General features: G+C 36.0%; 1 protein-coding gene across 3 annotated transcripts in view; it reads right to left on the reverse strand.

Annotated features, from left to right (window-relative positions):
• Positions 1–24,766, reverse strand: part of SUCLG2 (succinate-CoA ligase GDP-forming subunit beta) — a 310,821-nt gene that overhangs the window by 24,649 nt on the left and 261,406 nt on the right. The gene's annotated exons all lie outside the window — the stretch shown is intronic.

Raw genomic sequence — 24,766 nt, forward strand, 5'->3', positions numbered from 1 at the left:
TGTGTTCCATGTCTTACAATCAATATTTTTTAAAGTTATTGATGAGATATTCTGAACACTGTCATTTTTATCATCTGTAAAGAGGTAATTTTGTAAAATGAAAGAACCATAAAGAGCTATCTTTGTATGTTTTATGTTATAGAAAATTGGATGTACTTGTTTTTATAGAAAAAGTTTTAAACACAATGTTGACAAAAATCCCATACAAAGATTTCTAATGCCTGTAGCAGATAGTCATCATACCAGCTATAATATTTCTAATAAGGACCATTATAGTTTAATCCTTCCCAACTTTTAATAGAATGATGACTAGGCCAAATGGAAATGGATACATTTCCATAAAATTAAATATCTGCATCAAATATTTTCACCATAAAATACTATTGTGTGAGATGTTTTAATCTGCTACTAAAATTTTACACATGTTGATATTTTTAGTATTTATATAGCTACCTGGATCACTCAATAGTATATAATTTAAAATACTTATCATTACTAAAAATACAATGGGTAGTGGTTAAAACTTAGGCTTTGATGTCAGACTGAACTGGGTTAAAATTTGGGATTTTGCAAATGGTGTGATCTTGATCAAGTAGCTCAACTTTTGTAAATCTCAAACCAATCTGAAATCTCAATCAAGTTCTGCATAAGAGTAGGGATATTATCTACTGGCCTCATAATTTTATCTCCCACATATAATACATTAGCTGGTACATGGTAGGCACTTAACAAATATTCAATAACTAAAATAATACATTTAATGATAGGGATAGTCATGTACTTTCCTTCATGGGGTAGTTATGAGAATGAAATATGATTAAGCATGTAAATGCTGAGCACAGATCTGGATCATAAACATTAATAATAGTTATTACTAAGGTGATATATAATATCATTCATTATACAAATCTGGATACTTATAAGAGTGATGGGGGTACTATTAATAACATAGGGACAAAAGGTGTAAACTAAGGATATCTAAGTCAACCAAAGTATGTAGTCACCCTGGCTGTTGTTGTTATTACTAGATATTATAGAAAACGAAGAGTAGAGGAAAATACATAATTGTAGGTCTTTGAAAACACTTACAACAGATACAGATAGGGCCAGAGGAACAGGGTCTAATTAATCCGACAAAAAAGGTCTCAATCTACTTGCCTGAGGCGTTAGAGAGAAGAAACATTGAAAAATAATTTTTCCTGGATCCAAATGTTTACATTTGTTGTTTTGGGTTCCTTTAATTTACCAAATCTAATTAGATTAAAAATTCTCTTTCCAGATTCTTTTTTTTTTTTTTTTTTTTGGCTCCCTGCATCGGAAGCATGGAGTATTAACCACTGGACCGCCAAGGAAGTCCCTTCTTTCCAGATACTTTATCAAATCTCTTACAGTGATTGTTTTCTATCTTCACCCTACATATACCTATTCCTGGCCCCGCCTTCTCTGAGCAGAGTACCTCACTTTCCAATTAATAAGAACTTATTACATATCAACCTAGATTTCTCAGCCAACATTGTATCTTCTTTGGGATCTCTCTGCAATACCACCTTCCCTTTCCCCCATGTCTCCTGTCTCCACAGAAGACCCATTTTTCCTTTAGACCATGACCCAATGCTTCCCATGGGTTATTCATCTCATAGGCTCTATGGTGTTCCTCCATCGATTATTCACTTCTATCTTATTTGCATCTTTAATAGCTCCTTCTTGTCAAGATTCAGAACTTCAGATATTATGCCCCAGAATAAAAAATTTAGATTTGTATTTTGGCTTTTCAATGTACTATTTGTGTGATCTTGAGAAAACTGCTTAACATCAATGGACCTCAGTTCCTTCATAGATAAAATGGTAATAGTAATACCCACTTCAAAGGATAGCAGTGAGGATTAAAAGTCCAGGGGACCTGTGGGCAAGATGGACCCAAGATTTAACCACTGGTATACTCCCTCTGCTCTAAGCAAACAACAATGTTAGGAAGAATATGGGGAAAAAAAGCAATACGGTATGCTGCAGCTCAAAAACAAGACAAGTATATCTTGAATCAAAAATAGAACAGAAATACAAAGCAATAAATGGAGCTGAAACTGCAGGCTGTTGGACTCTGTTTCTGACTGTGGGCAGTGGCTACCAAGAGCTAGGCTCCTATGTGTTAACAGTGACCAAGAGAGATGCACAAAAGATAGGCAGTTGGAGTCACGTTCACTGCTGGAAGCTAGGTATAGGGTAGCTGGGGAAAAAAGTTGCACACCACTACATGGGACTAAAGCTTTCAGCAAGCTGTAAGCCTCAGGAGGCAAGAGGACAAAAACGGAGCTGCGTGAATGGAAACTGAGTCAATATCCCTAATATCACAGTGAAACAGGAGCCTCAAAGTGACATTATAAAGACTAAGGGTCCAGCTGCTGAGTGTCAGCAACTAAAGAGGGAGAGAGAAAGGAAAAGAGGGAGGTAGAGAGGCAGAAACAAGAAAACAAACAAAAATTAAAATACTGGGGTTTTTGTTGATAAAATTCACTCTCAAAGAAATTTACTTTATAGAAGAGTCTGACAAGGAGTTTAAAATAAATGTTTAGGATATTTAAAGACAGAAATAAAGGAATAAAAGCCATTAAAATAGTATAACATGACATATAGATTTAGGAGACAAGATACAATGATGACTAAAGAAACTGATGAAATATGTCAGTAAATTTAAGTATTGACTATTTGGGGTGTGTGTTAAATAATACTGTGTTAGGTGAAAACAAGATATGAGGAAGAGAGCAGTTTGGTTAATTAAACTGTTAAGAATGAGGATAGACATAATATAAAAAACTTCAGATTTGTTTAAAATAGTTATAGTTAAATAGGTATGTGGGAAAAAAATCAAGGGTTGCTACTAAAACTAAAGAGTACAGTGTATGCCCTCTGTGTACGTTCTCTACTGCTGTATAACAAATTATCACAAGTTTAGCTGCTTGAAACAAATACATTCAATATTTGAGTTTTTGTGGGTCAGGATTCTGGGTACAGGTGAGCTGGGTCCTCTCTGCTCAGGGTCTCAGAAGTCTGCAATCAAAGTGTTGGCTGAGCTGCACCCTCATCTGGCACTCAATAAGGAATGATTCGATTCCAATGTCTCTCAGGTTGCTGGCCGAATTCATGTTCTTGCAGCTGTATGACTGAAACCCTGGTCTTCTTGCTAGCTATTGGCTGAGGACTGGTCTCAGCTCCTAGAGGGTATTCTCAGGTCCCCCTCCACAGTGAGTTCACACCATGACTATATGTTTTCTCAAGGTCAGTAGGAGAATCTCTCTGCCTTGTTTTTGACCTTTAGACCTTCATATTAAAGGGCTCACTTGATTAGATAAGTCTCAATCAGGATAACCTCCCTCTTGATTAGCTTAAAGGCAATTGATTAGAGACCATAATTATATACGTGAAATCCCTTCACCTTTGCCATATAATGTAACTTAACCACTGGAATGCTGTCCCATCATATTCTCCAGTCCTGCTCATACTCAATGGGAGTAGACTCTACAGGATGGGAATTCCCAGAAGGTAGGAATCTTAGGGACTACCATTGAATTCTGCCTACCACATTTTGCCCTCTGATTCCCAACAATTCACATCCTTTCAAATGCAACAGTCATTCATCCTCCCAAAGTTCCCTCAAGTCTCATCCTACTACACCATCAGCTCACCATCAAGCAATAGGGTGTTAAAAAAAGGATTACAGCAAACTCTACCTAATGAAAAGCAGAACCCCCTCCCCAATTTTTTAAACAAAAGACACAAAATAAGACTATAGAAAGAAATACAAACAAACCCATTATCACAATAAATAAAATCATTTCTAAAAATAGATTTTCAAAATGGGTAAAGAAACATAAACTCCAGCTATATGTTTTCATGTTTTCTTTTTTTTACAGTGAATAAACTAAAACAAAACATGAAAGACAGGAAATGAAAAAGACATGCTAGTAAAGCAGTAACCCTTCTAAAATCTGGGGTTATAACAACAGACACAATAGAACCTAAGTCCAAAGCATTACTGGAGATAAAGAAGAATACTAAAATAACATAAGGAATAACTCTCTCAAAGATGTAATAACTATTAATTTATACACATCTGACAATACTACCTAATGTATATATAAAGACAAATTGAAACTGGGTATTTTAACACAACTCTATTAAAGATGGAGAGACCAATCTAAAAAAAACTTCATAAGGATAGAGAAGATTTGAAGACAGAATTACTATGTCTGATTTAATAGCAATATATTGAATTCTCTACCAATAAATTCTTTTCAAATATAAATGTGTCACCTATAGTAATTAACTATGTCATAAAGAAATATCAACAAACTTCAAAATTTCACTATCATACAGACTATATTCTCAACAAACTTCAAAGTTTCACTATCATTACATAATTATCATTATGGTAATAAAGTTAAAGTGGAAACCAAGAATTAAAAAATAGCTTAAACACTACATGTTTAGAACCTTAAGAAATTCACTGCTACATAATTCATGATCCCAAAGGAAAATTACAGTGAGAATTATAAAATATTTAGGACACAGCACCAATGAAAGATAACATAAACTAATGAGATATAGATTAAAAAAGAACAGAGATAAGTTTAAATACATATGTGCAATTTCAAGAAAGACCAAATATAAATGAGTAAATAAACTGAAGATCTAGAAAAATATTTTTGGAAAAGTAAATCCAAAAAGCAGAAGAAAACATAATAAACATGATCAAGAAATCAATGAAACAAAAATACAATAGGAAGAATTAACAAAACCAAAAACTGGTTCTCTGAAAACAGACAAATTTCTAGAAAGACTAATTTTTTAAAAAGAGATGGCATAAATAAACAATAACAGGGACAAAAAGGAGACAGACACATTACAGATCCTAAAAATTTAATTAATCTGAGAATAAAGGTAATTCTATTCCCCTTGCTAGTGACTGAAGTAGGAATAGTTACTTGACAACTCTCATGAAAAGAACAAGACAAAATGGGAAAAATTTTGTAGAAAGCTGTAGAACCTTCTGAAATCTTGGCCTCCCTCCCATCAAAGTACTGAACAAGGAGCAGAATTCAAAGTCATGTTACACAAGATGTCCAGAGAGGACCCATGGCCCATTCTCCATCTAATTAAGAAGCCACCGGCTTCCCTGGTGGCGCAGTGGTTGAGAGTCCGCCTGCCAATGCAGGGGACATGGGTTCGTGCCCTGGTCCGGGAAGATCCCACATGCCACGGAGTGGCTAGGCCCGTGAGCCATGGCCACTGAGCCTGCGCGTCCGGAGCCTGTGCTCCGCAACGCGAGAGGCCACAACAGTGAGAGGCCCGCGTACAGCAAAAAAAAAAAAAAAGCCAACACTTAGCAAATCTGACCATAGTCCTTGATCATACATTCCTTTCTTTCCCATAGCTCTTCAACTGCCAAAATCGAAGCACATTTCTTCCACAAGTTTCCTAACCTAGACACAACCCTAAAATATTCTTGGGGATTGATCAGGTATAATCTATGTGCTTCAATGTTCTAATTACATTACCAGTTAGCTGAAGTTAAATGTAAAAAAAAAATAATTTTGAAAATATTCATTAATTTGTGAAAGCAATTTTGGGAAAAGTATCCTAGCAAAGTTAACCTTTAATATAAAAAGATGCCAATGGGACACTTATTTAGATTTTGGTTGGTGACCAGTATATTCCCATTTGAGTTTTCTGGGGTTTTTTTGCTTTTAGTATATACGACTTCCTTGTTCTTCATCAGAGTACTTGAAATTGAAGTCATAGATTCTTGTAATTTTTTTTTCCTTGCAATATATTTAGACATACAAGATTATGAGATCTATAATATTCTGTTACTCCCATTCATCAATAGAACATAACATATTACTGGTTCTTCTCCCACTGGAGGAGTATGCTATGAGGACCAAACCTTTTTTTCCCCTGTCTTTCCCTCATTTGTTAGGAAAACAATTCCGTGGTCCCCTCAGATTGCTGACATTTGGATAAGGCAGCATAAAACTGGTGAGTTTTCTTATCTCCCTACAGAAATTGAAAATACACATAGGGTTTTCTTCTAAAACAGAGAATAGAGTGCCTATAATATAATCTGGACTAGAAGTCAGGACTCATGGGGCCAATCGTTCAGTCTTAGCCTTCTGAGATACTGGGGGAAAAATCATTCAAGAATCTCTTGGCACCTCTCTGGGCTGTACCTATAAACGGTAATTAGAGTAGAGCTCTCTACCATCTACTGTGATACGTAACTATCTCAAAGGAGTAGCTGACAGCTTAGTTAATACATGGAGTATAAATCACTTTGAGCTTCTCAGAGGAATGCAAAATGTACATTAAATACAAAGTCTAGCGATACAGGAAGGGAAATAGAAACTGTGAATCATGAACACAGCACGAACAGGATAGGGTTTATGTGGAATACGACTGCAGTCTGTAGATGAAAAAGGGAAATGATGCAACTGATGGAATGGGTTAATTTCTAAGGTAGGGCTGAGGAGGTAGGTGAGGCAGATTTCTGCCACAGACTTACAAATGGGCAATTGTGCAGCCATGGCAACTTTGGTACAGCTTAAGGTCCGAAATGGTCTGGCCCCTGCCCACCTCTCTGTTATAAGATTGGTTACATCAATGGCCCAATTCTTCGTCTTTTCCTGTATCCATGACTTTCGACATGCGATTTTAACCAACACCCACCAAAAAGTAGAGTGTATTTGTATTATCTTGATTCTAAATTTAGTCATGTAATTTGTTTTGGCCTACAGAATGTTAGTAGTTGTGATGCAAACAGATGCCTAAAAAAGTGCTTGCGTTTTGGGTTTTGCTCTTGCTCTTCTGTGATTGTTAGAACATGCCCTGGCAAGGATGGTGAAGGATGAGACACATAGAACAGAGCCAAGTTGTCCAGGTGTCCCAGCCAAAGTTAACCTAAATCAACCATCAGCTAGCTGGTTCGCAGACATGTCATATAGAGTCAAATCATAAAGAGCCCAGCCTAAACCACTGACTCAGACTCGGGAGCAAAATAAATGCTTATTGTTTTAAGCCACTGCGTTTTGAGGTAGTTTGTTATACAACATTCATGTGGCAATTGTTTGGCTATCTCTCCAACACTTTTCCCCCTTGCTTTCTGTAGTGGAACAACATTAGACATATCAATTTAAGAGACTGGGCCATGTACCCCAGCACAAGATCCTCGCACATGCAATTCCGCCTCTACCTAGAACTGTCTCTTACGCTTCTCTCCCTCATCCCTTATTAGCCAGTACCTTAATTCAGTATATTTATTCATCAATTCTTAGCTCAAAAGCAGCTTCCTTAGGCAAGCCTTTCCTTCCATCCTGGGATAAGACAAATTTCTTTACCAGAGATTTGTGTTATTTTATATGTGTTACTTTATATCAGAACATTTTTCTCCTGACGTCTCTGTTATTAGCTCTACTCTAACTTTTGTGACCTTGATTTGAAGTCTGTCTTCTACATTGGGTTGCAAAGGCCAAGAGTTTAGAGAACACAACTGTTATCTGGGTCTCCATGGTGCCCTAAGGCAGTGGACACCTAATACAGGAATTAGTACCAGTTTTTAATGAATAAAGAAAGAAGTTGTAGCAGATGTATCTGTCCTCCACCTTCTGTTGGTAAGGACAGTTAACAACTTACATCTGTATACTTCTCCATAGTAATGCCCTTGAGTGACAGGAGCTGTCTCATTCAGAGATGCCTGAGAGGTTACCCAAAACAACACTTTCCTCCAAGGGGAGCCCAATAACCAATGATGATGCAGGTACTGAATAGTCCGGTCTGCTTTCCTCTGGATGAGACAACCACTGCCACTAAGCTCATGGGATGTGGCTTAGGCAAGATGTCTCTTGAAACTACATCTTTATCTAGTCCCTTCCTTTGGACTATGCCATTCCCCCTCATCCCTCTTATGCTTTTCCAAAGAACTTGATCTCAATAAATTATTTGCATAAGAAGCTTTGTTTCAAGTTCCGCTTCTAACCAAACCAAACCAAAGACATGAGTTCAGGTTGAGCATTTCTCACTCATCCAAGAAAGAAAACTAAGAACCCTGAAATATTATCCATTGGGAAAAATTTTTGGATAGATGAAACTAAGAACTTACTTTTCTCAAAGGGTCCAGAAATTCACAGATGTCTAATAATTTCAGGGTTGGTTAGAGCCTCCACGATTATTAATACTAACTCCTTCAAATATAAGATTTTAAGTGGGTAAATAAAATGTAGGAGCATATAGCAAAGTTTTATTCCTTCCTGGAAATGTGGGTTTCCATAATTGTACCACTGTACAATAATGCAATTCTCCACAAAACTGTCCAAGTAAAGAGCATGTTTGATATCTGACTACCAGGATTTTCATCTTCACTTATAGATGTGGGTAGCTGCTTTGAGAAGGTAACTAAAGAAGAGGTGATGGTGGCTGCAAAAATGCCCATAATGTAATGTTAAGAGAAAAATGATATAAAGCTGCACATAGTGCAATACTAAATAGTAAAACAAATCTATCCATCTATTTGCCTATCAAGGCATTGAAAAATAAATGAAGCATACCAAGATGTGAACAGTAGCAGTGGAATTATGTGAGATTTTAATTTCCTTTTTCATATTTTCTTAGTTTCAAAAATTCTAACCAAAAGCACGACTGTAATGTTTTTACATGGTAAAAAAAAACCAAACAAAAAACAACCAAAATGAGCAACTGAGCAAAAAGATCATAGAGAACAATGGCATTTTTTTCTCCTAAATGAACTCAGTTCAACAGTCTATGAAGGGGGTTGTCCACTTCGGGGAAGAAGGAGTAGAGGCACTTTCCTCTTTTCCTTTCAAAAATTACAACTAAAAATCTTGCACATTATGTATAAAACAAACATAAGATGACTCTGAAAGGTGAAGAAAAGATTTCCTAGGCACCTCAGGAAACCAGGAACAAGGTGGCAAGTTTACTGGGTTTTCCTTTTGTCCCATATATTCCAGACTTGGAACTACAGAACCTGGCAACGTGGAAATGCCAATGGGTACAGATAAGAAAAGCTCCAACAAAAGCCTGTTCTCTGTAGCCAAAGGACAAGAAAAGGAGGAGCCTAGCAAGAAAGAAAACATTTAGACCATCATTTCGCTACTTCACTGAGGAACCACAGAAATAACCTGTGACCCACCCCACCCAAGCAAGCAAAAGACAACTAGGGAGCCTAGACTTCCACTTTGACCATGCTGTAAGGAGGTGCCCCACCCTCCTGTGTCCAGGCCAAATTGATTACTTTCAGTACTGCAGCTAGCCCAGGAAGAGTGAGAGTTAAGCAGAGAAATGTTTAAGACATGAAAATGTTCAATACTTTTGTGTAAAATATGGTATTCTGTGCACTTGTCATATGTAAGAAATGTTTAGATTAACAAGTCAGCATCATGTTTCCAATCTAATGTGTGTATGAGCACTTGAAAAATACTTGGATTTTAAACTGGAATCTTACTAAGTATCAATACATAAACAATATTAGCACATTTAAGATAATTTAAGAATTACTATTTTAAGTCTGACTATTTTAACTTATTTAATTTAATTTATTAGATTTCTGAGAATTCCTTAAGTTCTTGGGATGGCTTGTCATAGAGTTGAGAACAATCAAAACTAAAATGGAACATATTAAATCTGTATGACAGTTTGAGTGTTTAAAGAAATTCCACTAAGCTTAAAAATAGACCTAAACATGAAACAAAGGCCCCTTAAAAATGATTTGTTAAAATTAGATAGATTTACAAATAGAATAAGAAGATCTATAAGTTTAGGAAGTAGGCTTTAAGATTTATAACTTAATCAATATTAATTTTTAAACCAATTTAAATCTCTGAAAAATCTTTTCAGGGCATAAAAGCTGCCCCCAAAGACATAAAATCCCTCACATTGACATAAACATTACATGAACACATGGTATGATTATCATCTATGGAAAATTCATCTCAGGTCTTTCTAGTGTTTCATTTTACATCACTTCTCTAAGTCCTGTCAAGTGCCAGTGAGTAGTTCTAAGCACATCTGGATGGTCCATTCCTTGAGTAGAGGGTTTGTCTTTATGCACTGTTTTCTCCCAGCAGCTGCCACATTGCTGGGGAAGAGCAGATGTTAGATAAACATTTGTTTGAACTAAATTTAATTAGCTACATTTTTCAAGCTCTAATTTTAAAATGACTTTTGCTGGGACCATGATCCTGAAGAGGTTTTGTGTTCATGGCACACTTTCAAGCACTAGAATTTTAGATATTATGCTTCCAAGGACGAAAACACTCAGTAGAACCTTCAACATACTAGTCATATTTGCAACTTGAGCACTAAAGTGATGACACGTCCGAGCAGCATTTGGTCCTCTCCAGCAGTCTGTTGCAGTTTGGGAAGAACTGTCGAATGGCTTGAACACAATTTTTATATATGCAGGAGGCAAAGTCTGCCACGTTCCTTTTAACCAGTCATGTTTCTGCAGTGCTGGCTTGTCTTTACATTACGCTTCTTCTTAAACAGCAAGTTTTATCCCCACTAAAGGCTTCAACATAGATCCACATACTCTTTGACATGCATCACTTGAACCCAATGGGACATAATTTCAAGGATGAGAATTTTAGACACCACACTTCAAAGGTTTAAGGGACTCCAAACAAATGAAACACTTTTAATATCTCACAACTCATACTGTAGAAAAAATAATTCCTATGTATTGAACAATATTGGGGGTGTATATCCATGAAATATATACTAATTGGGGATCACTAATTATTCCAATCCCAGGCCTAAGATTAAATTACCATTTATTCTGAGATACTACAATGTAAAGTGAATGAGGAGGTTATTTAAATAGATCATTTTAAAAACAAACTTTTACTTGGGTCTATATTGACCATATTTTCTTTTCTTTTACAATTTGATTTTTATCCTCCCAACATAGATTATTATTTAAAAGAACAGTATGATTTACTAAGTTTTCACTTAGTGAAGATTTGCATTGCAAATTAATTCAAGACCCCTAACAAAGGACTGCATAAATGAATTTATATCTTTTTAACTTGAACACATTCATCTACTGAGCAAAATCTTCTCCAGTTTCACTTGATACAGTATATTTGGTAACTTTATTTTTATTATATCAGTAACCCATATTTACCACAGTAAATTAGTAAATACAATTACATCAGGGTTTCTCAATCTCAGCACTATTGATTTTTTTTTTTTTTTTTAGCGGTACGTGGGCCTCTCACTGTTGTGGTTTCTCTCATTGCGGAGCACAGGCTCAGGACGCGCAGGGTCAGCGGCCATGACTCACGGGCCCAGCCGCTCCGCGGCATGTGGGATCTTCCCGGACTGGGGCACGAACCCGTGTCCCCTGCATCGGCAGGTGGACTCTCAACCACTGCGCCACCAGGGAAGCCCAGCACTATTGATTTTTGGGCTGAATGATTTTTCCTTGTGGAGGGCTGTCCTGTACGTGAGGATATTTAGCTGCATTCTCAGTGCTATTAGAAGTGAGCTGCATTCTCCCAGTTGTAACAAACAGAAGTCTCAGATATTGCCAGATGTCCCTGAAGGAGAAAAACTGTCCCCAGTTGAGAACCAATAAGTTAAATTAAAAGAAAACAAAATTAATTTATATCCTTATGATACATTTTCTATGTATACAGATATAAACACATGAACAAATTTTAAAAAATATTATCTCATGTATTGTTTGTTACTGCTCTTCTGTAGCATATATTATGAACACTTTTAAAATTAAACTATAGTTGATTTGCAATATTATATTAGCTTAAGGTGTACAACATAGGGATTCAATATTTTTATAGATTATAATCCATTTAAAGTTATAAGATATTGATTATATTTGCTGTGCTGTACATTACATCCTTGTATCTTATTTCATACATAGTAGTTTTTTTAATATAATTTGGATATTAACCATTATCAGGCATAACATTTGCAAATGTTTTCTGCTATTCCATTAAGTTTTTTTTCACTTTGCTGGTGGTTTTGTTTGTTTTATCATGGTATACAATCATTTTTGTATATTGTTGAATTTACTTTGCTAATATTTTGTTGAGCATGTTTACATCTATATTCATCAGAGTTTTAGCCTGTAATTTCCTTTTTTTATGTTTTTGTCTGGTTTTAGTATCAGGGTTATGGTGGCCAGGTAGAATGAATTTTGGAATCTTCCCTCCTCTTCAGTTTTTTTGAATAGTTTGAGAAGGATAGGTATTAGCTCTTCTTTATAAGTTTGGTAGAATTCCTCCATGAAGCCATCTGGTCCTGGACTTTGCTGGGAATTTATTGATTACTGATTCAATGTCAATAGTAGTGATAGGTCTGTTCAGATAATCTATTTCTTCCTGATTCAGTTGTAGAAGATTGTATGTTTCTAGGAATTTATCCATGCCTTCTAGATTGTCCAGTTTGTATATAACTGTTTGCAGTATTCTCTTACAGTTGTTTGTATCTCTGTGATATCAGTTGTAATTTCTCTTCTTTCATTTGTGTGTGCGTGTGTGTGTGTGTATCTGGGTCCTCTCTCTTTTTTTCCTAATGATCCTTGCTAAAGGTTCATCAATTTTGATTATCTTTTCAAAAAAACAGTTCTTGGTTTCATTGATCTTTTCTTTTAGTTTTTTTGGGGGGGTTTTCTGTTTCATTTATTTATACTCTGATCTTGATTTTTACTTTCCTTTTGACGACTTTGGGCTTTGTTTGTTCTTCTTTTTCTAATTCCCTTAGATGGTAGGTTAGGTTGTTTATTTGAGAATATTTTTTTTTGTTTCTTGAGGTAGGACTGTATCACTATAAACTTCCCTCTAAGAACTGCTTTTGCTGCTTCCCATAGATTTTATATGGTTGTGCTTCTGTTTTCATTTGTCTTGAGATATTTTCTGATTTCCTTTTTGATTTCTTCATTGACCCAGTGGTTTTTTATTAGCATGTTGTTTAGTCTACATGTGTTTGTCTTTATTTTTATTCCTGTAATTGATTTCTAGTTTCATACATTTGTGGTAAGAAAAGATGCCTGATATAATTTCTATCCTCTTAAATTCGTTGAAACTTGTGTTATGGCCTAGAATGTGAACTATCCTGGAGAATATTCCATGTGCACTTGAAAAGAATGTGTATTTTGATGCTTTTGGATGAAACGTCCTGTAGATATCTATTAAGTCCAAATGCTATCATGTGTATTATGAACACCTGTTCACAAATAAGCCTGTGTCTACTTCATCATTCTTAATGGTTACATAGTATTCCACTGATTAGACAGAATATAGTTTATTTGCTCAATTACCTATATTTAGATATTGAAATTATTCTCAATCTTTCTCACAGACAATAATGTGATAAAAGTGCTCACTTGGCTGGCTAAGATATTCTTGGGTATCACTTGCTTTCCCTAAGAATTTTACATATTTTGTTTCACTGTCTTCTGCTATTAAAAATGGTTGGAGAGAAATATAAGTCCAGTATGATTGTCTCTCTCTTGTATATTCTCATTTGTATGTTCAGTCACGGCAGTGAAGCATTCTCTATCCTCAAAGTTGAGAAATTTGGTCTTTAAATAGTCAAATTTTGTTATTGATATTTCCTGGAGTACAGTGTTCTTTTTGTTGTTGAGGCATAATTCCACATTCTTTCCAATGAGGTTTTGTCCTATCTTTAAAAGAACTTTCATTTTTGGCTGTTGGTATCCCTCCTTCAATGGCACCAATTTTCTTTATGTTGTATTATCTCTTTGTTATTTTCTCCTAAGTGCTTTAAATTCTTCATTTTCCCCTTTGCATTCATTGTGAATCATACAATCCTTCATTTAACATCAGTGTTTCAGCTTTTTTTCCCTTTAGTACTTTTTTTTCTTTTGGTATCTTTATTTTAATTATACCAATAGCCCGTATTTACTATCGTAAGTTAATAAATGCAGTTAAATGTGGGTTTCTCAGCTTTGACTCTAATGACATTTGGGGCCAGAAAACTCTTCATTGTGGGGTGTGGGGGTCTCCTGTGCATTGTAGTGTATTTAAGATTCATTGATCCTTGTGACTTATTTATTAGTTCTTGAATATTGTTGTTCTGGTCCTCAATTGGTTTCCTTAGCTCCCTTTACTTCCTCTATTTGTTTGTAAGTCAGTGTGATCATGTTTTTGTTTATTAACTGAATTAATATTCTTCTTAAGTTCTTCCATACCATGAAGCTTTATCAGTAATATGTTTTCTGTTTCTTGAGTAATACGTTTTATGTTTTTCCAAAAGGGGTCATTTGTCTGTTGTATGTGGAGCTTCTCTCTTTCTCCTTTACTGTGTAGCACAGATACCATGCTCTTCATTTTCTTGCTCATCACTGACACAGGCCATCTCTTTATTATTTTTTGTTCCGAAATAGTGTGTGCAAATTCTCTTTGATTCACTGCCCCCCTTATCTGAGATCAGTTGTCTACCTCTCTGAGAGCTGGAAAGTGATATTCAACTCCTTTCCTGAGTCTGTGCCATGGTAAAAATTCTGGGGGGGAGGGGTGGATGGGAAACTGTTCAACTGGGCCAGGGTCATCTTGATCTAGCTGGTAGTGTGTGCTGTCACCATTCACATTTCCTTGATGGTGGTGAAGAGATATATCCTTTGGCATCAAATCATTCCTGCTTTCAGCACAGAGCTTCCAGCCCTTGCTTCAGTCAGACAGATCAACCCAGCTGTTCCCTCTTCCTGATATACCCGTTGCCATACAGCAGGCATTTCCAAACCCTGAAGAGGTGCAACTACGAGCATTAAAAAATATTTTTATATTCAATTTTCACTTTTATTGAGATATAATTGATATGCAGCATTGCATAAGTTTAAGGTGTACAGCATAATGATTTGACTTAAATACATCATGAAATGATTACCATACTGAGTTTAGTGAATATTCAATATCTCATATAGATACAACAGAAATAGAAAAAAGTAGTTTCCTTGTGATGAAAATCTTTAGGATTCACTCTTTTAACAACTTTCATGTATAACATACAGCAGTATTAATTATATTAGTCATGTTGTACACTACATCCCTAATATTTATTTACCTTGTAACTGCAAGTTTGTACCTTTTGACCACCTTCATCCAATTCCTCCTCTCCCTAACCCCTGCCTTTAGTAACCACGAATATGATCTCTTTTCGTATGAATTTGTTATGTGACTGTTTTGGAAGTATAGTTGACTTACAACACTATGTTAAGTTCCTGGTACACAACATAGTGATTCCATACTTCTATATATTTCAAAATGAACATCATGATAAGTCTAAGTGTCATGTGTCACCATAGAAAGATATTACATAATCATTGACTATATTCACCACACATTATATTTCATACGTATGACTCATTTATTTTTTAACTTTAAGTCTGTACGTCTTAATCTCCCTCACTTCTCTCCTCCATTCACCCCATCCCCTCTGGCAACCATCTGTTTGTTCTCTATATCTATGACTGTTTCAGTTATGTTCGTTTGTTTTGTTTTTTAGAGTTCACATATAAGTGATATCATACAATATTTGTCTTTCTCTGACTTATTTCAGTGAGCATAATGCCCTCTAGGTCCATTCATGTTGCTGCAAATGGCAAGATTTCATTCTTTTTTAACGGTTGAGTAGTATTCCATTGTGTGTACGTGTGTGTGTGTGTGTGTGTGTGTGTGTGTGTGTGTGTATCACATCTTCTTTATCCATTCATCTATTGATGTGCCCAAAGGTTGTTTCCATATCTTGGCTACTGTAAATAATGCTGCAATGAACATAGGGATGCATATATCTTTTCAAATTAGTGTTTTTGTTTTCCTCTGATAAATACCCAGGGGTGGAATTGCTGGATAATATGGTAGTTATAACTTAATTTTTTGAGAAGTCTCTATACCGTTTTCCATAGTGGCTGCACCAACTTACATTTCCATCAACAATGTATGAGAATTCCCTTTTCTCCACTTTCTTGCCAATACTTGCTGTTTGTTGTCTTTTTGATAATAGCCATTTTGACAGTGTGAGGTGATACCTCATTGTGGTTTTGATTTACATTTTCCTATGATTAGTGATGTTGAACATCTTTTCATGTGCCTGTTGGCCATCTGTATGTTGTCTTAAATGTTTATTCAGGTCGTCTGCCCACTTTTTAATTGAGTTGTTTGTGTTTTTGATGTCAAGTTCTATGTGTTCTTTGTATATTTTGGATATTAACTACTTCTTGGATATATCGTTTGCCAATATTGTCTCCCATTCAGTATGGGGATTTTTCGTTTAGTTGATAATTTTCTTCGCTGTGCAAAGGCATTTTAGTTTGATGTAGTCCCATTTGTTTATTTTTGCTTTTGTTTCCCTTGCCTGAGGAGACATATCCAAAAGAATATTGTTAAGACTGATGTCAAAGAACATACTGCTGATGTTTTCTTCTAGAAATTTTACGGTTTGCGGTCTTACATTTAAATCTTCAATCCATTTCGAGTTTATTTTTGTACATGATATGAGAAAGTTGTCCAGTTTCTTTTGCATGTACCTGTCCAGTTTTCCCAATACCATTTATTGAATCTTTAACCCATTTTGAGTTTATTTTGTACATGGTATGAGAAAGTTGTCCAGTTTTCCCAATACCATTTATTTAAGAGGCTGTCTTTTCCCCATTGTACATTCTTGTCTCCTTTGTCATAGATTAGTTGACCATTTATGTTTGGGTTTTCATTTCTAATTTTATTTATTTGGGTCTTCTCTTTTTTTCTTGATGATTCTAGTTAAAGGTTTATCAATTTTGTTTTTTCAAAGAACCAGCTCTTAGTTTCATTAACCTTTTCTGTTTTTTTTTTTAGTATCTATTTCATTTACTTCTGCTCTTTCTTTCTTTCTACTAACTTTGGGTTTTGTATAGTCTTCTTTTTCTATTTCTTTAGGTATAAGGCTGATTGGTTATTTGAGATTTCTCTTGTTTTCTGAGGTAGGCTTGTATCACTATAAACTTCCCTCTTAGAACAGCTTTTGCTATATCCCATATATTTTGGATTGCATGTTTTAATTTATATTTGTCTCCAGGTATTTTTTTGTTTTCCTGTTTGATTTCTCCAGTGATCCGTTGGTTGTTTAGTAGCATATTGTTTAGACACCATGTGTTTGTGTTTTTTGTGGGTTTTTTTTTCTTGTAGTTAACTTCTAGTCTCAAAGTTTTGAGGTCAGAAAAGACGCTTGATATGATTTCAATTTTCTTAAATTAACTTAGACTTGTTTTGTGGCCTAGCATGTGATCTATCCTGGAGAATGTTTCATGTGCGTTTGAAAAGAATGTGTACTCTGCTGTTTTTGGATAGAATGTCATACAGTTTGCCTGGTCTAGAGTATCATTTAAGACCAGTGTTTCCTTATTGATTTTCTGTCTGAATGATCTGTCCATTGATGTAAGTCCTGTAGTATTACTGTGTCACTCTCAATTTCTCTCTTTATGGTTGTTTATATTTTTTTATGTATTTAGGTGCTCCTATATTTAGTGCATATATATACACACACACACACACACACACACACACACACACACACACACAATTGTATCTTCCTGTTGGATAGATCCCTTTATCCTTACATAATATCTTTCTTTGTCTCTTGTTACAGTTTTTGTTTTAAAGTCTCTATTGTTGGTTATAAGTATCACAACCCCAGCTTTCTTTTCCTTTCCATTTGCATAAAATACCATTTCCAGCTTCTCACTTTCAGTCTGTTTGTGTCTTTAGATTTCAGGTTAGTCTCTTGTAGGCACCATATATATGGGTCTTGTTTTTGTATCCATTCCGCCACTCTGTGTCTTCTGATAGTATTTGGTCCATGTGTATTTAAAGTAATTATTGATAGGTATGTACTTATTGCCATTTTGTTAATTGTTCAGGAGTTGCTTTTGTGGTTTTTTTTTGGTTCCTTTCTTCTTTTTTTGGTCATTCCCCTTGTGGTTTGATGACTATCTTTAGTGTATGTTGGGATTTCTTACTCTTTTTTGTGTGTGTGTATCTATTACAGATTTTTTGTGATTACCATGAGGTTTATATATAGCCATATATATCTATATATATATCGATATATAGATATATAGATAGATAGATAGATAGATAGATAGATATATGATTTTAATTTGCTGGTCTCTTAAGTTTGAATGCATTTTAACAATCCTGCATTTTTACTTCCCCACCACATTTACTGTATTTGACATCATATTTTACAGATTTTTGTGTATCCCTTAATTAGTTATTTTGGGTATAGATGATTTTACTACTTCTGCCTTTTAACCTTCCTACTAGCTTTATAAGTGGTTGACCTTTACTGTACAGTTGCCTTTATCAATGAGATTTTTCCTTTCATAATTTTCATATTTCTGATTATGGCCTTTTCTGCTTTTCTTTTCTGCTTAGAGAAGTCCTTTTAACATTTCATATATAGAGCTTGTTTTGTGGTACCAAATTCTTTTAGTTTTTGCTTAACTGTAAGACTCTTTTTGAAATCTGAATGGTAGCCTTGCGAAGTAGATTATTCTTGGTTTTAGGGTTTTTTTCCTTTCATCACTTTAAATATATTACTTCACTCCCTTCTGGCCTGCAGTTTCTACTGAAAAGTCAGCTGATATTACGGGAGTTCCCCTATATGTAACTTGTTACTTTTCCTTTGCTGCTTTTAACATTCTCTCTTTGATTTCTGCCATTTTAATTACAACGTGTTTGGTGTGGAGTTCTTTGGGTTGACCTTGTTGGGACTCTCTGTGCTTTCAGGACCTGGATGCCTGTTTCCTTTCTCAGGTTAGGAAAGTTTTCAGCTATTATGTCTTCACATATGTTCTCTGTCCCTCCCTCTCTCTCTTCTACTTCTGGGACCCCTACAGTGGGGATGTTAGTATGCTTGATGTTGTTCTAGAGGTCTCTTGAACTGTCCTCTTCTCTTTTTGTTCTTTTTTCTGTTTAGCTTATTTTCACTACTCTGTCTTCCTGTTCATTGGTCTGTTCCTTTGATAATATAAATGAAGAGCTGGAAAGAAAACCCAACCTATGCCTGTATTAACACATGCAACTCCTAATACAAGGCCTCCTACCTACCTATCTATCCATCCTGTATCTAGAACAGCTTTATTGAGAACTCATATACTATAAAATTCACCCTGAAAAGTATACAGTTCAGCGGTTTTTAGTATATTCAAAGAGTTGTGCAACCGTCACTGCTATCTAATCTCAGACCATTTTTGTCACCCCAAAAGAAAACCCATTAGCAGTCATTCCCCATTCTCCTCTCCTCTCCAGTTCGGGCAACAACTAATCTACATGCTACCTCTATAGATTTATGTATCATGGACACTTCCTAAAAGTGGAATCGTATAATATATGGCCTTTGTGACTGGATTCCTTCATTTGGCTTAATGCTTTCAAGGTTCTTCCATGCTGTAGTATTCCTGTACTTCATTCCTTTTTATTCATGAACATGGATATACTCCATTTCTTTTATCCAGTCATTGGCTGATGGACATTTGGGTTGCTTCCACTCTCTGGAAAAACTTTCTGCAAACAATTTCTTTATTTTAATAGATTGCAGCTTATCTAGTCTTTGTTTGTAGCTTGTGCTCTTAATACAAGGTCTTTTAAACTTTCCCCTCTCCCCCTCAGGGGAAATAATTATAAAGATTTAGGGTACATGAATAGTCAACATTAAAAGACAACTGAAAATTAACTCCAAATAAGAACCTCCAAATCTTCCAGTCTACCCCAGTTTCTGTTTGATCTTTGAGAACAGATCTCTAAATAACTGCTACATAATGACTGTATTTCATTTCTTTCTCCTGTAGCTAGGAAAAGGGCTAGAAGGGCTCCCAGTTAAGAAAACAAACAAAAAAAACATGCCTGCACACACAAGAGAGGAACAAGAAAAAAGATATATTTTTCCATAGTTGGCATATAAAATCTAATTGATTTGTGATGTTTGGCATAAGGTACCTAAGAATTGCAACTGGCCTATTTTGAATATTAAAATATGAGACAAGACTTCTGGACCTAAATTTTCCAGAAGAATAATGATACTTCTATCTAAATTTTCTCCTACTTCTATGATAATACTCTCTCCAGCCTTCACCTTTCCTACCCCTCTGCCTTTTGTCTTGTGGATGGTCATCATTTTGTGTATCAGGGAAGGCAATGAATTAGCAAAAAGGCACTTGGAATTAGGTCCCTAGAAAATGGCCCCTGCCTTATGGCTTATTGTGCGAGTGTAGAAAGGTGCCATTCCCATTATAGTCTATACAACTTGTCCAACTGCACAGGACGATCTTTCAGCTTTTAAATTTTCCTTCCCAAGGTATAAGGTACACTAAAAAGGCAAACGATTCAAGCACCCAGCTTGCTAAACATCTTTGCCTCTAACATTCTTTCACATTATCCAATGCTATCAGCAGCATAACTATACTGGATTTGGGTCCTTACAGGTTTAAAACAAAAAGCACTAGCTTTGGATTCAGAATATCAGACTTCAATCCTGACCAGTCACATATCGGTATTGTGTTCTTAGTCATGTTCTTACCTGCCCTGAGATACATACCACCTGTAAAACATCTCATCTGTAATAAAGGAATGATAAATTCACAGGGATGCTAAGAGGACTAATTAAGGCAACAGCTGTAAAGTTCCTGGAACAAAGGAGGCACTGAATCAATGTGAGCTCCTCTGATGTGAAAGTAATGCATAAAAAACCAGTAGATTTAGACTACAGAGCTGTGCTGTCCAAAATGGTAGCTACCAGCAACAAGTGGCTAATAATTATTTGAAATTAAATAGTCTTTAAAATTCAGTTCTCTGTGCTTAATGGTCATATGTGGCTGTATAATGGACAGCACCAATACTTATCACTGCCATCATCACAGGAAGTTCTATTGGGCAATGACACACTAGAAGTGATAGAATTTCACAGGAACCAGAAGTCCAGAAGCCTAAATTTTTGCCACTAACTATGTAACTTTAGCAGAGCAACTTTATCTCACTATGTTTCCCCAAAGATAAAATGAAATAATGCCTTTACAACAATATTGTAAGGATCAGGTGCACTGAAATCACTTTTTCCTTCACTTTCTTATCATCTTCCCAGGACCCCAAGATTAAATTATGCACAAAAAATTCTCTAGCAAGGATCACTGTGAGTATGACTCGATAGGTACAGCTCTTTGGGAGTTCAGTATTCATAGCCATGATTTGATATTATTCCAATACACCTGTAAGTAGTTAAGAACAGCATATGTTCAGAAGCACAAAGAGCTATGTACAGGCAGTTCTTGTGGTGATGGAAAGAAGCAAATTAACATAATTTAAAAGGTTTCATTGGCAAATGGCCTTTTGCAGACTAGTCAATTTTCACAGGGTTTAAAATGCAAAGGTCAAATATCATATTTCCTATTTATTCATGTTTCACTTTAATGCCTAAATCTGCCTTTCCCAGGTTTGGAAACAATCATCTGTGCTGTCATTTTGAGGGTAATATATATAGAGAAGGTGTTGGCAAGCTTTTTCTGTGAAGGGCCAACAAGTAAATATTCTAGGGCCAGAAAATTTCTATCACAGCTACTTAACTCTGCTAGTGTAGCATGAAAGCAATCATAGACAAAATGCAAATAAATGGCATGGCTGTGTGTCAATAAAACTTTATTTACTAAATAGTCCCTCGGGCCTTAATTTGCCAACTCCAGATCTAGAAGGATATGGAAGAACATAGCCTTTCTTGCTCTTCCTCACACTGTTTGTTTTTTTCTTTTCACCACTATTATATGATTTTTCATTTATTTTAATTATTTGAACATATATTGCATCCTGTAAATAATATTTTTAAATATTTAATTTAGAAATGTCAAAACATAATTTTTCCTCTCATTTTATTAAAACCTTGAATAAAAATAAAATAATTCTTTAGGATGATAATCTTTTTTCTTGCCGAAAGCAAACTGAGAGGGATGGACATAGCATATAAACTCTAAAATAACTAACTAAAAGTGATTCACAGATCCAGTCAGGTCATTTAAAATTTCCTGTCTATTTTACTAATTCATGAGTTGAATTACAACTTAAATAGAAAACTAAAATTGAGCAAAGTGCCTCAACGCCATTACCTCTTATGTGGACATTACTGTTCAAGACAAATAAATCAAAGTCAAATATTTAGATGACTCAAGCAGCATCTATTCAAAAAACACGGTAACCTGTATGCATGGGTAAGAATGGACTCCAAAGAAATGGTGAGAAATTAACAGAATAAAATCATGACATTTCAGAGTTGGAACAGTCCTTACAGAACAATTGGTTCAACATCATTGCTCTATGGTTGATGACTGTAGTTATCATCTCTTATTTTTCTTTTCCAGAAAACACTGCTTCTTCTTATTGGATACCCAATTTCCTTATGGAATTACCCCTCCATTTCTTACTCTCAGCTCTGGTAGTTTGGGTGAGGGTGTTCTCGTTCTCAGGCCAACAAGAAGGTGTTTAACCCAGGCTGGACTCATCAGAGCCCTGTAAACTCCTGGCCAGAGGACTGGTTCAGGGATAGGTTCTTGACCTAAAGTTGATCATCTCAATTCTGGAATGTGTCTTAGAATTACCAGGAGAGAACCAACCTCAACCTCCTCCCTTCTCTTCCTTCCTCCCTTCCTTCCCTCCTTCCCTCCCCTCTTTCCTACTTTCCTCCCTTTCCTCCCTCCCTTCCTTCCTCCCTCCCTTCCCTCCTTCCTCCCTCCCTTCCTTCCTTCCTCCCTCCCTCCCTTCTCTCTCTCTCTCCACCTCTCCTTCTCCCTCTCCCTCCCACCCTCCTTTTCTTCCATCCTTTACTCTTTCTTGCCCCTGCCCCACTCCTTCTCCCTTAGGGATGCTAAGCTTGAGAATATGTACCTGGGATGGCCAGCAGCCATTTTGCCATCTTGTGGAAATGGGCTGCCTGAGAATGAAACCAACACAGAGACAAGCTGCTATGAGATGCAGAGTTCACGTTCTGAGGCTCTGAGTTTCCAGATCTAGCCTTGACTGTAACCAAAAACATCTGCCTTTTGTAATTACAAGAACAAATTGTAATTACATAATTACTATTTCTTTTTTCTTTAAGAAAGCTTTTTTCTTAAGCTTGAGTTGCTTTGTGCCACTACAAGAGAATCTATACAAATATGAGAGATTATTCAACCCAAAAAAGTGAATGTTGGTAAGTGAAAGGGTCAGGACTTTAATCTCCTCTAAATCTGATGCTGGTTCTAGGAGACAGACATGGTAGACTAGCAAATCCATTAATATCTTATGTGCAAAGCAGTTTGGGTAAAAAAGTGTGTACTACTTTTCAAGCTTCTTGGATACTGAGTACTGTGTTTAGACTGTCAACCTCCTTTTGTGGATATTCTTGCTTAGGATAGGGCCAAGTTTAACAAATACTAATCAAATTTAAAGGAAATTATTTTTCACCCTTACATATAGTACAGCTGAGACAAAGACTCGAAGGGGATGCCAGAAGGTCAGAAAATGTAGGGCACCCTGGAGGAGGTAATGTATGGACTTCAAATCCACAACCAACACCAAGTGCCCCCACTTCTACTCTGTACTCAGTATAGCTGTGGCTACACACACACCAGAAATTCAATCCATAAAAATTTATGGAAGCTATAATGTGCTGAGCAACAGGGATACTATGCAAGCAACATAAACTCAATACTTGGAGCTTCCAAGAAAATAAAGCTTCCCACTTATTTGAAAATAAAGGGCTATTTGCTTGTTATTAACCCTGTTATAAAATAATCACATGAATGGTTTAATTTCTTTATCCCCTCCTCCAAACTGTATTGATTAGAAACATCAATATGTACAGCCATGTGAACACAAGCTTTTACAAAGGACAAAAGAGTCAAATATGTAGTTTTTGTCTAGATGACAGAGTATACATTATTTCTTTTACAATACTAACTAGTTAATCTATCAAAAACCAAAACACACTTAAAAAGACACTGTTAATATTTTTCATGCATTGCATAACAATTAGGAAAGGAGGTAAGACTGATCTATCAAATGAGCTCTTTCTCCATGGCAAATATGGATCTATAAAATAATGACTTTTAAACTTTTGTCCAGGGCTTCCCTGGTGGCACAGTGGTTGAGAGTCCGTCTGCCGATGCAGGGGACACGGGTTCGTGCCCCAGTCCGGGAAGATCCCACGTGCCGCGGAGCGGCTGGGCCCGTGAGCCATGGCCGCTGAGCCTGCGCGTCTTGAGCCTGTGCTCCGCAGCGGGAGAGGCCACAACAGTGAGAGGCCCGCGTACCGCAAAAAAAAAAAACAACTTTTGTCCAGATATAAAATTTATGAGAACAATGTAAAAACTGGTTAAAAAAAAAAAAAAAAAAAAAAGACCAACGAAAAGGTTTGGTCTGTGACACATTTGCACATTGAGAAGAAAACTGTTAATGCTGACACCTGAGCCTCATATATGGGAGGAGGTTATGTCTGTGTATTTCCTTATGCAAACTGAGGTCACGTTTTAACCTATTAGACATCTGTGGCACTTACCTGGGCTTCTGGTGTGTATATAATGTTCATTCTTTCATTAAATAATCTCTTAACAGATATGGTTGCTGATAAAGTTGAGTAGAACTGGAATAATCCTGGGACAACCCAAATCTTCTAACTTTGGAGATATGCCTAAGACACTAAGGCCAGTGTCTTAGTAAAA

Source organism: Pseudorca crassidens, chromosome 10 (assembly GCF_039906515.1).
Source record: "Pseudorca crassidens isolate mPseCra1 chromosome 10, mPseCra1.hap1, whole genome shotgun sequence".
NCBI classification, from domain to species: Eukaryota; Metazoa; Chordata; class Mammalia; order Artiodactyla; family Delphinidae; genus Pseudorca; species Pseudorca crassidens.